Source organism: Phyllobates terribilis, unplaced genomic scaffold (genome assembly GCF_046119375.1).
Source record: "Phyllobates terribilis strain yellow unplaced genomic scaffold, ASM4611937v1 Scaffold_8__6_contigs__length_399053987, whole genome shotgun sequence".
Classification (NCBI taxonomy): domain Eukaryota; kingdom Metazoa; phylum Chordata; class Amphibia; order Anura; family Dendrobatidae; genus Phyllobates; species Phyllobates terribilis.
Window position 1 is genome coordinate 153291185 of NW_027362768.1, and position 16920 is coordinate 153308104.

The 16920-nt window shown below is 43.3% G+C and overlaps 1 protein-coding gene across 2 annotated transcripts in view; it reads left to right on the top strand.

Moving 5' to 3' along the window:
* TRABD2B (TraB domain containing 2B) overlaps window positions 1-16920 on the top strand; it is a 408394-nt gene that overhangs the window by 291448 nt on the left and 100026 nt on the right. The gene's annotated exons all lie outside the window — the stretch shown is intronic.

A 16920-nucleotide genomic window follows, 5' to 3' on the forward strand; every position in this document is an offset into this window, starting at 1 on the left:
CAGGCTGCCACGAGAGGTGGTGAGTTCCCCTTCAATGGACGTCTTCAAACAGAGGCTGGACAGACATCTGTCTGAGATGATTTAGTGAATCCTGCTTTCAGCAGGGGGTTGGACCAGATGACCCAGGAGGTCCCTTCCAACTCTACCATTCTATGATTCTATGATTCATAGCTCACGAGCATTGGGCACCTCTAATTGTGGCATCTTTGAGATGAAAAAGTCTGAACCAAATAACTGTTGTCAAAAGAATGAAAGCTTCCTTTCCAATGTCCATGTTACGAAAGATTGTCCCAAGTACCCATGTTGCTCTAATTGTCCTTTTACTTAATATTTGTCCCAAAAATAGTAATATCATGATTTATTTCTGCTTGGTTCTATTCATTTTCTGTTGTTTTTTTTTAAATTTTGAGTGTTTATTGTCAACATTTTCCAAAGATGGACCTTTCCCATAATAAAAGTTTTTCCTTAAAGGGAACCTATTAGCTGATTCACGCAGCCCGAACCACAGAAACTCAAATCAGAAACTGGATTCTGCATTCTAAACATCTACATTTTATTCTGAAATGCTGATGCGTTTTAGATAACAATATAGTAGAAAGAATGGCAGAGGACAAGGTGACTAGGGTGACTAATCCAAGAGGCAGCTTCTCCCCACCCACACATCTAGAGCTGGACTCTTATTATGTACATGCATATAGAGAAAATTGTAGTCTAGCTGAGCGGGCGGGGAGAAGCCTACAGCAACCTTCCTCTTGGACTTGTCACCTCGTCCTTCACCATACTTTCAACTACCACATGGCCGGGGACGAGGTGACTAGGGTTACTAATCCAATAGGCAGCTTCTCCCCACCCTCACATCTAGAGACAGGACTCTCCCTATGTGCGTTCATAGCAAGAAACTTGTCTGTCTAGCTGAGTAGGTTGGAAGAAGCCTGTGACAACCTTGCTCTTGGACTTGCCACCTCGTCCCTCATCATGCTTTCAACTACAGCATGGCCAAGGATGAGGGGACGAGCGTGACTAATCCAAGAGGTAGGTCAGTGCTGGCTTTTCTCCACCAGCACATCTAGAGACAGGAATCTCTCTATGTGCATGCATAGGAAGAAACTTGTTAATCTAGCTGAGCGGGCAGGGAGAAACCTGCAGCGACCTTCCTCTTGGACTTGTCACCTCGTCCCTCACCATGCTTTGAACTACAGCATGGATGAGGTGACTAGGGTGACTAACCCAAGATGCAACTTCTCCCCACCCGCACATCTAGAGACAGGAATCTCCCTATGTGTGTGCATAGGTAGAAACTTGTCAGTCTAGCTGAGCGGGCAAGGAGAAGCCTGCAGTGACCTTCCTCTTGGACTTCTAACCTCGGCCTTCACTCAACTAAAGCATGGCCTGGGACAAGGTAACTAGGGTGACAAATCTAAGAAGCAAAAGAATAAAGCACAGCACTCCCATATTCGGCGACCCAGTAGGATCCTATCCCTTTAAGTATGTAAAGTAAACTTGGCACTCAGAAGACAGGACTCTCCCTATGTGCATGTGTAGGGAAAGACTTGTCAGTCTAGCAGAGCGAGTGAGGCGAAGCCTGCGGCGACCTTCCTCTTGGACTTGTCACCTCGTCCCTCACCATACTTTCAAATATAGCATGGCCAGAGAAGATGTGACTGGGGTGAGTAATCCAGGAGGCAGCTTCTCCCCACCTGCACATCAAGAGACAGGACTCTCCCTATGTGCGTGCACAGCAAGAAACTTGTCAGTCTAGCTGAGCGGGCGAGGAGAAGCCTGTGCCGACCTTGCTCTTGGACTTATATATATATACTATTTGTTTTGTGTTTGTCTCATGTGGCCACATGTCTATCTGTACATATGGTGGGATGCAGATTTTTATTGGACCACACACTATTGTCTTTCTGATCTGGTCCTGTCTTATCCCATCAGTGCATTTATGCAGCTAGCACTTTACTTGATTCCTCCTTCACCAGTATTTTTTGTAGCAGACGCTCTACTTCCGGTTTTTGCGTTCCACTACAAGTTGGAACGCAAGCTTTTCCCTCTGTTGCGATTGCGCGATGGGGGTGTTCTGCTTGAGACATATGACGACACAAGGGGGGCGTTTCCACATGACGTATTATCTACTTCCGGTTGCGTTCCACATTTATATTTTTGGGAATGTGCACAGTTCTTATATCCTGTGTCTTGTTCTTCTACTATTTTGACCTTGCTCTTGGACTTGTCACCTCGTCCCTCACCATACTTTCAAATATAGCTTGGCCAGAGAAGATGTGACTGGGGTGATTAATCCAGGAGGCAGGTCTATGCTGGCTTCTCCCCACCTGCACATCTAGAGACAGGACTCTCCCTATGTGCATGTCCAGGGAGTAATTTATCAGTCTAGTTCGGGATGCATGAATCAGCTGATCCTTTAAATGTATATTAAAAGTGTGAAAAAGTTTGATGAAGTTTTTTCATTGTTCAGTTTTCTACTCCATCTACTTCCGTGCGATTCGGTAACCACCAGACAGACGGGGTTGGGTGGTAACAAGACATCCACTCAGTTTTGTTTTGAAGTAGATGCAGAATGAATGATGAATGGTACAACTGTAAATATACGAAGAAGAAAGTTAATGAGTTTCACAAAATTATACTGCACATTGTAGGGAATAGATACTCTTTGGTCACATCGCTGGTGGTCTTGCCACAGAAGTCTTCTGCCTTCATGTCCAAATCATAAAACAAAATTGTAGTACAGACAACATTTTGGATGAGAGTCCCGCCACTGGCACAATAGTCTTATAATATCACTTTGAAATGTGTACTTTAGTTTAATTTCAAAACCACTGCGGTATTAAAGAAAAACAGTTGGTCTGGAGAATTGAAGTGGAACATGCCATCAAAAAGAAATAAATGACAATAATTTGGTAGGAGAGACATGGGAACAATTTTGGGGCAATATTGTCATGTAATTTTACTGAATAATTAAACGACAGTGCCAATGTCATAATCTGGATTTCATTTCTGGTGGTCCTATGCTCATTTGACCAACAGTTATTTTTTCCAATCCCCTGATATAAATGAACACTAGGGTTTAGCATACACTGTGCGGTCGTGACTGTTAAATGAATGCCATTTGGATGTATGGAAGTCGATCGGAGGCCATTTCATGGCCAGTTTAGACACTTCCATGTGCACAGATCGATCATTAATTTTGTGCACATAGAGCAACATCTACTCGCCAGCACATGTCCTCTTTGCACAGGACGATGTGCTGCCAATAATGATAAGTTTTGCTTGCTATTGCTCCTTCATCAGGTGAATGCTGGCTTGTTTAGATAGGCCGGTAATCTATGAATACTCATTTCTGATTACTGGCCTGTGTAAATTGGCCGTATGTCAAGCTTGCGTGTATTCCCTATGGGGTTAGGGGAATAATCCCCTTTTACAGACATCTCTGCTAGTGGCATATCTCTACTGACAACTTGAGGATCAGTCATGTAGGAAACCACCAGACCAATTCTTCTCTCTTCCAACATCCTGCATCTCAGATTAGATGGTTGTACAGTTTTTAAAGGAGATGGGCACCTCTGAGGACTTTTTTTTTACTTAAATGTATGTATTTTGGCCTAAAAATCATTTTTTCAATTGGGTTTCATTACAACTTTTGCTCAGTTTGGATTTTCCAGGCACCTTCAACTTTTATGTTGTCCGTGGTCATAAATCAGCTGAGAGGAACTCAGGAAAATATAGAAAAAAAATGAGTTGCAAGCTTTCCTATTAGACAGTCAGAACGAGGTCACTGATGGTTTCTCAGATAGAGGTCAAACACTTTCTCTTATTAGTGCAACTTTCTTCACAAACTAACCAGCGCTACTGTCCATGCAATGATTGCTGGTGGAGGAGCCAGTGACCAGACCAGACCATGAGTCTTCTTCAATAGTAAAACTTCTTACATAAAAAAAACGTTTTTCTATTGAACAAGGCGGTTGGACTGGTCTGGTCACATGTTCCTTCACCAGCATCCATTGTATGGACATATATAAATAGTTTAGGGTGGAAAAGGTGGTCATCCCCTTTGAATCAACATGTTTTGCCAAACTTTATCTAATGTATATGATGTTAGTGAGTTTATGAATAAGGAATCATTATCTAAAGTTAAAATAAGCAATATTGTGAAGCAGTGGCTTCTCTTCCACTCTGTTCTGCTGACGGGGCATGACTGCTGACATAATGCTGATTGACAGTGAACTCCCCGCTGCTTAACTGCGGGGAGCGGACTGTCAATCAGCATAATGCCAGCAGTCATGCCCCATTGACAGAGCTGCTTGAAAGAGTTAGACGTAGTCTGTTGACGTGGAGCAGCTGAATCGCGGGCATGAGTGGTCAAAGACCGCTCCTATCTGGGATTCAGCAGCTTCTGCTGGCATCACGTCGACAGAGCAGTGGCTTCTCTTCTGCTCTGTTCTGCTGATAGGGCGTTACTGCCGACATCGTGCTGAGTGACGGCCGGCTCCCCACTGCCAAACTGCAGGGAGACGATTGTCAATCAGCATGTTGCCAGCAGTCATACCCTAGAGCTGCTCTGTTTACATGGAGAAGCTGAATCTCGGGCATGAGTGGTCAAAGACCACTCCTATCTGTGATTCAGCAGCTTCTGCTGACATCACGTCGACAGAGCAGTGGCTTCTCTTCGCTCTATTCTGCTGACAGAGCGTGACTGCGTGAATCGCGGGCATGAGTGGTCAGTGACCGCTCTGTGCCTGCGTCGCGTACAACAGGCAGGTAGTTGCCTCTGTTAGTGTTCAGGCACATAGTAAAAAAAAAAATCCTGGAAGCATGTGTCTGCGGGGCTTATTTTTATTTTCTGTTATGCCTGATAGATATACAGTATTGTACTCACAGGTTGTAGTGAAACAAAGTTTAGTCATTTCAGTTTTTGGGGTGTTGCTTTATTTGGAAGACATATGGTTAAACACAGGAACAATACAGGCTTCCTAATAAAGTCTTACTCTGCAAAATTATTTTGGATCTTGGATAATTTGGATAATTTTTTATTTTTTATGTATTGTTTTATGTTGGGCATCCTGTTATAAAGACGGTTATATTGTATTGAAAAATTAAAATTTGAAATATTAAAAGAATACTTTAAAAGACCACATGTTATTTTCCAAATTCTGTACTTTTATACCTTTTTTAAAAAAATTAACCAATATTGGCAAAAGCAGAGCTATGAAAGCGGTCTCGCAAAGTCTGGCCAGCGTTTCGGTTGACTTCTTGAACCTGAAACAATCTCCACTGATAGCGCATACCCCGGTGTCTGATTCCAACTATTTAAAAACGAGCTATTGATTTTGGAAGTGGATCTCAGCCTAAAAAAATTAACAAGTCAGCATTGTAAACTAGTGATCCTCGTATGATTGTTCGAGAAAGATCTATCTGTCTTGGAGACATGGAGTCGAAAGCAACATTTGAGGTAAAGGATTGGAATGTGGCCTCCTTGGTGGAAAAAATCCAATTAGAAAAATCTAAGGGGAATTACATTTTTATTCATTTTAACTACAAGATCTTGAGTCTGTCTGATCGTCTGGTCCTTTAGTATTTATTGACGATCTCCAATGAATAAAATCTCCACCGTTCAGATGTTTTCTGACCAAGAACAATAAAGTTGGGATTAGAACATTTAATGTCTAGAAGCCGCAGCACTCTTATAAACGTGCCAGGTTTCGTCTACATCACATGGATAATGTTCCTAAAAGTAACCGTGTAGACATCAGAGACTTAACATGAAATAATTTGACCATAATTATAGGCAGTGTGACCACAACACCATTCTATTAAAAAAATAAAGGTTTTAGAGTTTACACACTAGACCGCATGAATGTCATATTAGAGGACATGTCGACCTGTTTTAAAAAGAAAAAATGGATAATTCTGTAAAAAACTGATCGTTGAGAATGTCTATGACTACAAGAATGTTTTTGGATTTTTTATTTCTCTATGTAAATGAGCTCTCCACTAGAAGGAAGAAAATTCTCACTACTACATACTATTGCTGGCTACCCTATAAATCAGTGTCTAAGGGTCCATATGGGGCAATATGACCGCCAATAAGCTGCTGTTTACTGATTGGCTCTCATTTAATAGCCGCTTTACACAGGCGGGCTGTCATTGTTCTCGGCAGCACTGGACAATTTGCTGTCGAGAACGATAATATTTTGTGCAGCACAAAACAGAGTGTTGAAGATGGATGTTTCTTTCTTTTAGAAGATGTTGGTTTGGCTTACATCCTCAAAGTGCCCATAGTCGTCAGACAGCTGTCAGCTGATCGTTCAGCCGTTAGCTATCTTCCCTGATATTGGCAGTGGCTTATCTCTTGGAGGACAAATGGATCGGCCATTGGAAATCCAACAAGCTGGAACCTTCTCTCTCCCAACATCATCTATCGAGGAAAAGTCAGGAGGCCTTTCCTGACTTTTGAGGAGCACTATTTTGTATGATTTTCCCAAAAGCTTTTGCTTTAAAGCGGTTGTCCAGTCATAAAATATTGATCCTTATCCCCAGGATAGGTCATCAATATCTGACGAGTGGTGGTCTGACTCCCAGTACCTCCATCGATCAACTGTTAGTAGCCCCAGCAGCTACAGGATGTACATATTGAAAGGAGCTGAGCAGAATCAGTATTTTTTTCATGACATCTCATGTAATCTAGGGGAACCATGCTTCCTAGTCTTAAAGAACAAAACCTTTGAGATAGTTGTCGTTAATATCTGAAGTTACTGAAGTTATGGTCCAAGGCTCTTTAATGGGTTGGATTTAAGAATCAAATGGATGTTTTTTACCTGAATTTAACAGTCTGTGTTTTGCAGATCCCTGTGATGTAAGGCCAGTTCAGTAGAACAATAAGGATCTTGGTGCTGTCTTCTGGATATGGACTGTTAAATGGGTAGAATACGCTCTCCTGTATGAAGCTTAGCAGGGTAATTTGACATTGAAGACAGTTTTTTCCTTCTGCAAAAGAGTTATTTTGTATACTTTTTGCCCTAACTTACCCTAACCATGACACAAGGTGTACCCAACCGGAATGGTCCTATCCTGCCTCTTGTGTCATCTGACTTCAATGTAGATAAGGTCAGAGAAGGACTCAAGCCCGACTGTTCAGATACCTGCCCATGGGAAGCTATATAGATGAAATGCCTAGCTTGGAAAGGGGGGCCACGCCCCTGTTTATGCAAAGTACAAGAAACTACAGCAGAACCAAAGAAATGAGCCAGAGCATACAGTAAGTGACAATGTAAAGAACGTTTCTTCCAAAAATAGAAAGGAAAAACTATATACAGTACAGACCAAAAGTTTGGACACACCTTCTCATTTAAAGATTTTTCTGTATTTTCATAACTATGAAAATTGTACATTCATACTGAAGGCATCAAAACTATGAATTAACACATGTGGAATTATATACTTAACAAAAAAGTGTGAAACAACTGAAAATATGTCTTATATTCTAGGTTCTTCAAAGTAGCCACCTTTTGCTTTGATGACTGCTTTGCACACTCTTGGCATTCTCTTGATGAGCTTCAAGAGGTAGTCACCGGAAATGGTCTTCCAACAATCTTGAAGGAGTTCCCAGAGATGCTTAGCACTTGTTGGCCCTTTTGCCTTCACTTTGCGGTCCAGCTCACCCCAAACCATTTTCGATTGGGTTCAAGTCTGGTGACTGTGGAGGCCAGGTCATCTAGCGTAGCACCCCATCACTCTCCTTCTTGGTAAATAGCCCTTACACAGCCTGGAGGTGTGTTTGGGGTCATTGTCCTGTTGAAAGAGAAATGATGGTCCAACTAAACGCAAACCGGATGGAATAGCATGCCGCTGCAAGATGCTGTGGTAGCCATGGTGGTTCAGTATGCTTTCAATTTTGAATAAATCCCCAACAGTGTCACCAGCAATGCACCCCCACACCATCACACCTCCTCCTCCATGCTTCACGGTGGGATCCAGGCATGTAGAGTCCATCCGTTCACCTTTTCTGCATCGCACAAAGACACGGTGGTTGAAACCAAAGATCTCAAATTTGGACTCATCAGTAGTGTTGAGCCACCCCCGTAGTGTTCGGGTTCGGTTCGGTTCGTCGAACACCGGGATGTTCGAGGAACTGTTCGTCGAACTGTTCGTCGAACACCTTAGAACACCGTCGAACACCGTTAAAACCAATGGCAGGCAAACAAAAACACATAGAAACACATAGAAAACACCTTCAAAGGTGTCCAAAAGCTGACAAACTGCTCAGAAGACGCTTTCTTTAAAAAAGCCGGCCGGCAATTCAGCAGCGGCATACACCGGTACCCGACAATTTAGACAAAAAGGAATAGAGCCTCACACATAGATTAGATAGATAGAAACATGTCAGTCACATATATATGAAGTACAGTGACAGTGTTGCTTACTGTACTTGTCATTTAGTGTAAAGGATTTATTAAAAAATATAATAGTGTTTTCATGCACTGTCTCTTTAAAAAAGCCGGCCGGCAATTCAGCAGCGGTATCCGACAATTTATAACAGACAGAATAGAGCTTCACACATAGATTAGATAGATAGAAACATGTCAGTCACATATATATGAAGTACAGTGACAGTGTTGCTTACTGTACTTGTCATTTAGTGTAAAGGATTTATTAAAAAATATAATAGTGTTTTCATGCACTGTCTCTTTAAAAAAGCCGGCCGGCAATTCAGCAGCGGTACCCGACAATTTATAACAGACAGAATAGAGCTTCACACATAGATTAGATAGATAGAAACATGTCAGTCACATATATATGAAGTACAGTGACAATGTTGCTTACTGTACTTGTCATTTAGTGTAAAGGATTTATTAAAAAAAGTATTAGTGTTTTCATGCACCGTCTCTTTAAAAAAGCCGGCCGGCAATTCAGCATCTGTACCCGACAATTTATAACAGACAGAATAGAGCTTCACACATAGATTAGATAGATAGAAACATGTCAGTCACATATATATGAAGTACAGTGATAGTGTTGGTTACTGTACTTGTCATTTAGTATTAAGATAAAGGATTTATTATTAAAAAAAATTGGCGTGGGGTTCCCCTTAATTTTAGTCTCTAGCGGAGGTTAAGCAGACAGCTGGGGCAGATGTTTGAAGCCTGGGAAGGGGGTAATACCCACGGAGCTTCCCAGGCTACTAATATCAGTCCCCAGCTGAATACCTAGCCTTTACTAGCTATTAAAATGGGGGACCCCCCCAAAAAAATGACGTGGGGTCCCCCCTAATTTAATAGCTAGCAAAGGCTAGGCAGACAGCTGGGGGCTGATATTAATAGCCCAGGAAGGGTGCCATGAATATTGGCCCCCTCCCAGGCTAGAAACACCAGCCGTCAGCCGCCCCAGAAATGGCGCATTCATAGGATGCGCCAATTCTGGCACTTAGCCTCGCTCTTCCACGCTGCCCTGGTGCGGTGGCAGGAGGTAATAGGGCTGGGGTTGATGTCAGCTTATAATGCCAGCTGACATCAAGCCCAGGTTAGTAATGGAGAGGCGTCTATAAGACACCCCCATTACTAACCCCATAGTCAAAGTTAAAAGAAAACACAAACACCCAGAATAAAGTTGAAATAAAGACACAATCCTTTATTGTTCTAAATTAAACCATACTTACCATCACGCCCATTCCAGCTGAAGCCAACGATCTCCTGCAATAAAAGAAAAATAATAAAGCAACCTCATCCTTACCTTTCCATGGTTTCCACGACAGCTTCAGCTCTGCTACATCGAGATGACAGGCTGGACCGCAGCAGAACGCCGCCATCCAGCCTGTCATCCCGCAGACACTGAGAAGCGCAGGCATGCTTGCGCTCTGCAGTGTCTGGCTGTGACGGCATAAAGATGAGACGAGTTCATGTCCAATGAACTCGGCGCACCTCATGCACGTCACTGACAGCGTGGGAAAATTCTCACGCTGAAGCGCTGAGTGCAGGAGAATTCTCCCACGCTGTCAGTGACGTGCATAAGGTGAGCTCATGTCCAATGAACTCAGCTCACCTCCTGCACGTCACTGACAGCGTGGGAGAATTCTCCTGCACTCAGCGCTTCAGCGTGAGAATTCTCCCACGCTGAAGCGCTGAGTGCAGGAGAATTTTCCCACGCTGTCAGTGACGTGCATGAGGTGAGCCGAGTTCATTGGACATTAACTCGGCTCATCTGGATGCCCTCACAGAGAGACACTGTGGAGCGCAAGCAAGCCTGCGCTTCTCAGTGTCTGCGGGATGACAGGCTGGATGGCAGCATTCTGCTGCGGTCCAGCCTGTCATCTCGATGTAGCAGAGCTGAAGCTGTCATGGGAACCACGGAAAGGTAAGGATGATGTTGCTTTATTATTTTTCTTTTATTTCAGGAGATCGTTGGCTTCAGCTGGAATGGGCGTGATGGTAAGTATGGTTTAATTTAGAACAATAAAGAATTGTGTGTTTATTTCAATTAAAGGACTTTTTTCTGGGTGTTGTGTTTTTTTTAAATACTTTACTAGAAATTCATGGTGGTCATGTCTAATATTGGCGTGACCCCATGAATTTTGGGCTTAGGGCCAGCTGATAATGCCAAGCTGGCCCTAACCCCTTTATTACCCAGTGAGCCACCGCACCAGGGCCCTGGATGAGTTGGGTACAGCGCCAGAAGATGGCGCTTCTATGAACGCGCCATTTTCCGGGGTGGCTGCGGACTGCAATTTGCAGCGGGGGTGGCCCAGAAAGCTTGGGCCTCCCTGCGCTGCGGATTCCAGCCCCCAGCTGCATAGTTGTACCTGGCTGGACACAAAAACAGGGCGAAGCCCCACGTCAATTTTCTTTAAATTATTTCATGAAATAATTAAGAAAAAAAGGGCTTCCCTATATTGTTGTGTCCGGCCAGGTACAAATAGGCAGCTGGTGGTTGGGGGCAGCCCGTTCCTGCCTGCTGCACCTGACTGGACACAAATATAGTGCGAAGTCCCACGTCAATTTTTTTTTAATTATTTCATGAATTTCCTGAAATAATTTAAAAAAATTGAAGTGGGGCTTCGCACTATATTTGTGTCCTACCAGGTACAGCAGGCAGGAATGGGCTGCCCCCAACCACCAGCTGCCTATTTGTACCTGGCCGGACACAACAATATAGGGAAGCCCTTTTTTTCTTAATTATTTCATGAATTTCATGAAATAATTAAAAAAAAAATACGTGGGGCTTCGCCCTATTTTTGTGTCCAGCCAGGTACAACTAGGCAGCTGGGGGCTGGAATCTGCAGCGCAGGGAGGCCCAAGCTTTCTGGGCCCCCCCCCCCGCTACAAATTGCAGTCCGCAGCCACCCCGGAAAATGGTGCGTTCATAGAAGCGCCATCTTCTGGCGCTGTACCCAACTCATCCAGGGCCCTGGTGCGGTGGCTCACTGGGTAATAAAGGGGTTAGGGCCAGCTTGGTATTATCAGCTGGCCCCAAGCCCAAAATTCATGGGGTCACGCCAGTATTAGACATGACCGCCATGAATTTCTAGTAAAGTATTTAAAAAAAACACAACACCCAGAATAAAGTCCTTTAATTGAAATAAACACACAATTCTTTATTGTTCTAAATTAAACTATACTTACCATCACGCCCATTCCAGCTGAAGCCAACGATCTCCTGCAATAAAAGAAAAATAATAAACCAACCTCATCCTTACCTTTCCATGGTTCCCACGACAGCTTCAGCTCTGCTACATCGAGATGACAGGCTGGACCGCAGCAGAACGCTGCCATCCAGCCTGTCATGCCGCAGACACTGAGAAGAGCAGGCATGCTTGCGCTCCTCAGTGTCTCGCTGTGACGGCATCCAGATGAGCCGAGTTCATGTCCAATGAACTCAGCTCACCTCATGCACGTCACTGACAGCGTGGGAAAATTCTCACGCTGAAGTGCTGAGTGCAGGAGAATTGTCCCACGCTGTCAGTGACGTGCATGAGGTGAGCTCATGTCCAATGAACTCAGCTCACCTCATGCACCTCACTGACAGCGTGGGAAAATTCTCCTGCACTCAGCGCTTCAGCGTGAGAATTCTCCCACGCTGTAAGTGACGTGCATGAGGTGCGCCGAGTTCATTGGACATGAACTCGTCTCATCTTTATGCCGTCACAGCCAGACACTGCAGAGCGCAAGCAAGCCTGCGCTTCTCAGTGTCTGCGGGATGACAGGCTGGATGGCGGCGTTCTGCTGCGGTCCAGCCTGTCATCTCGATGTAGCAGAGCTGAAGCTGTCGTGGGAACCATGGAAAGGTAAGGATGAGGTTGCTTTATTATTTTATTTTTATTACAGGAGATCGTTGGCTTCAGCTGGAATGGGCGTGATGGTAAGTATGGTTTAATTTAGAACAATAAAGAATTGTGTCTTTATTTCAATTAAAGGACTTTATTCTGGGTGTTTGTGTTTTTTTTAACTTTGACTATGGGGTTAGTAATGGGGGTGTCTTATAGACGCCTCTCCATTACTAACCTGGGCTTGATGTCAGCTGGCATTATAAGCTGACATCAACCCCAGCCCTATTACCCCCTGCCACCGCACCAGGGCAGCGTGGAAGAGCGAGGCTAAGTGCCAGAATTGGCGCATCCTATGAATGCGCCATTTCTGGGGCGGCTGACGGCTGGTGTTTCTAGCCTGGGAGGGGGCCAATATTCATGGCACCCTTCCTGGGCTATTAATATCAGCCCCCAGCTGTCTGCCTAGCCTTTGCTAGCTATTAAATTAGGGGGGACCCCACGTCATTTTTTTGGGGGGGTCCCCCATTTTAATAGCTAGTAAAGGCTATGTATTCAGCTGGGGGCTGATATTAGTAGCCTGGGAAGCTCCGTGGGTATTACCCCCTTCCCAGGCTTCAAACATCTGCCCCAGCTGTCTGCTTAACCTCCGCTAGAGCCTAAAATTAAGGGGAACCCCACGCCAATTTTTTTAATAATAAATCCTTTATTTTAATACTAAATGACAAGTACAGTAACCAACACTGTCACTGTACTTCATATATATGTGACTGACATGTTTCTATCTATCTAATCTATGTGTGAAGCTCTATTCTGTCTGTTATAAATTGTCGGGTACAGATGCTGAATTGCCGGCCGGCTTTCTTAAAGAGACGGTGCATGAAAACACTATTATTTTTTTTAATAAATCCTTTACACTAAATGACAAGTACAGTAAGCAACACTGTCACTGTACTTCATATATATGTGACTGACATGTTTCTATCTATCTAATCTATGTGTGAAGCTCTATTCCTTCTATTCTAAATTGTTGGGTACAGATGCTGAATTGCCGGCCGGCTTTTTTAAAGAGACGGTGCATGAAAACACTATTATTTTTTTTGATAAATCCTTTACACTAAATGACAAGTACAGTAATCAACACTGTCACTGTACTTCATATATATGTGACTGACATGTTTCTATCTATCTAATCTATGTGTGAAGCTCTATTCTGTGTGTTATAAATTGTCGGGTACCGCTGCTGAATTGCCGGCCGGCTTTTTTAAAGAGACGGTGCATGAAAACACTATTATTTTTTTTGATAAATCCTTTACGCTAAATGACAAGTACAGTAAGCAGCACTTTCACTGTACTTCGTATATATGTGGCTGACATGTTTATATCTATCTAATCTATGTGTGAAGCTCTATTCTTTCGGTTCTAAATTGTCGGGTACCGGTGTATGCCGCTGCTGAATTGCCGGCTTTTCATGTTTCACTGTTGGCACTGTTCCCATCGATTTGGGCAATCACTGTAATGCCACAACCACCATGGCTGTGGCATTACAGTGAGTGGCAGACAATCCCTGCATGATTGGTGCTCTAAATAGCACCAGACATGCAGGACACGCTTTTGGTGCACGAACAGTTATCGAACATAACCTCGAACAGCCGAATTTTTTGCAAATCGTTCGGGTTCGTCGAACAACTCGAACACCGCCCAAAACAGCTCGAATTTGAGATTGGCGAACAGTTCTAGTCGAACACCGCTCATCTCTACTCATCAGACCAAAGCACAGATTTCCACTGGTCTAATGTCCATTCTTTGTGTTCTTTAGCCCAAACAAGTCTCTTCTGCTTGTTGCCTGTCCTTAGCAGTGGTTTCCTAGCAGCTATTTTACCATGAAGGCCTGCTGCACAAAGTCTCCTCTTAACAGTTGTTGAAGAGATGTGTCTGCTGCTAGAACTCTGTGTGGCATTGACCTGGTCTCTTATCTGAGCTGCTGTTAACCTGCCATTTCTGAGGCTGGTGACTCAGATAAACTTATCCTCAGAAGCAGAGGTGACTCTTGGTCTTCCTTTCCTGGGGGGTTCCCCTTTGTGAGCCAGTTTCTTTGTAGCGCTTGATGGTTTTTGCAACTGCACTTGGGGACACTTTCAAAGTTTTCCTAATTTTTCAGACTGACTGACCTTCATTTCTTAAAGTAATAATGGCCACTCATTTTTCTTTACTTAGCTGCTTTTTTCTTGCCATAATACAAATTCTAACAGTCTATTCAGTAGCACTATCAGCTGTGTATCCACCAGACTTCTGCACAACACAACTGATGGTCCCAACCCCATTTATAAGGCAAGAAATACCACTTATTAAACCTGACGGGGCACACCTGTGAAGTGAAAACCATTTCCGGTAACTACCTCTCATCAAGAGAATGCCAAGAGTGTGCAAAGCAGTCATCAAAGCTAAAGGTGGCTACTTTGAAGAACCTAGAATATAAGACATATTTTCAGTTGTTTCACACTTTTTTGTTAAGTATATAATTCCACATGTGGTAATTCATAGTTTTGATGCCTTCAGTGTGAATGTACAATTTTCATAGTTATGAAAATACAGAAAAATCTTTAAATGAGAAGGTGTGTCCAAACTTTTGGTCATTACGGTATATCTTTATTGGTCTCCTCTCCACTGTAAAATATTTTTTTCTGGAATTAAAAATTCTTAGCAAATGGGATAAAATTAGAGAACAACCAACAATACCTTATACTTACCACTTGTGGCACTTTGGCTCTCTGCCTCCGTTCTTGTATGCAAGTGAGGTGCGCTGTGGAGGAGATTTAGAATTCATGCCGCTTACTGTGTAGGCATTGGCGAAATGACCGACAGCCAAATGCTGTCCGAAATGTTGGCATTTATTCAATAGCCAAAGGACAAGTACCCCAATCACTATGGGCGGCCATCACAATGCCCAGCTGCAATACCCAAAATTCTAAAAAGCTGACATAATAATTCATAGTCACTTTATATAAAAATGTATATTTGATTGCCTGTCAGGGTTTGGAGCACATTTGCCAATTCTCCCGGAACTTAAGAGAGACATCCAGGTAACGAGGAAACCTCTCGGGAGAGATGACAAATGTACCAGGAACTGCAAAAGCCTCTTCAATCCACCCGGGAACCAGCATTTCCGTAAGTTTTTTTGAGCAAAATATTCCCAAATGAGATGGATCCCGACGTCCAATCACACACAGAGCGGATGAAAAATTGGGCATGAAAGGAGAATAGTAAAACTTCTACATTAGATAGAGGGCATGGTTATGATAAAATATGCTTCTCCAGGAAGCGAATTGGTCAAGGTTGGCAAGTAAAGTTTAGCATCTGTAGACCACAGGTTAACAATGCCAAGAGCCTGGTGACCATAAATAGCTGAAAGTAAAATTAAAGATGTCACAAAATTAGTGGTGCAGGGGAATATCTATTACACATTCAGAATGTAAGCACCTATACTTCAAATAAATATACCGCTCTATGGTGCCCCTCTCCGATCTGTGTACATTGACCCGGTGCTATGACAATGAAATTACATCCAGATTTTTGCATTAACGAAGCGTTTACACATTTATATGCCCCGCTTTAGAGAGAGAGCCTCAACAACAACAAGACATTAAGGTCTACGGGGAGATTTCCTTTTGTGTTGCTGAGAATCAGCGTTCAGTGTTTTAGGTTTATGTACTTTGTGGTCGCATTTCACAAGCCTTCTGGGGCTTCTAAAGATTATGATACACTTTCTTTCACCCCAATAAATCCTGTTTTATGAGTTGAAATAGGGACCTCCATCCATAGAAACAACAATAGCCGCATTCGAGAGTTAGGATTTCCTTCCAGGCAAAGGACCTGCAATCATCACCGTCAGTGTCACTCACGGTGATACTAAGCAATTTCGAGCAAGCCTAGAGTCATTCTCCACCATGCTGTGCACATATCTAATACACTTTACACTGACATATGGTATGACTTAAGCAGATGCTCCACAAAGCAAGTAAACACGTGGACATCTGCCCGATTGCTACTCTAGCCAGGAGCTTACCACTCTTGTTTTCTTAAAGGCTTTGCCCCCTATCGCTGTCATTTTTATTTAGTCTTCCAATGTATCTAAAATTAAAAAATGAAGTAACTTTGCAAATAATCGATTTGAAAAATATCCTACTATTTGTATGTGCAGTTTCTATGCAGACCAGTGTGTCTCGATGGTAACAGACTACAAACAAACCCTATGTAGTCTCATTTTGCAGTAATATTTCCTTCCGTCAGCACTAGAGACGGTGCAAGTTGTCGGTAAACTGTGGCCGCTTGATGGGAACCCTACAAATCACTCTCTACCTGAGATTATCCTTGTCTCCTCTTCTGATTAGCAGGCCTAGTGTGGTGGCACGCTGCTATGATGACGCGGCACCAGACTGGTTAATCAAAAGGAGAACTGGGAATGTCGTCTAGTAAGAGGCTTGTCTCAGGAATCCCTTCCGTCAGCCAGAGATTCCTAACATGACCGCTAGACCGGGTCTTGAGAAACCAATCACAGCCAGCTTTAATTTTTGAATAGCAGAATGTGTAATGAAAGCCATGCTGTGATTGGTTGGGAAATTATGAAATACCACTCCATTGAAGTAAGATAC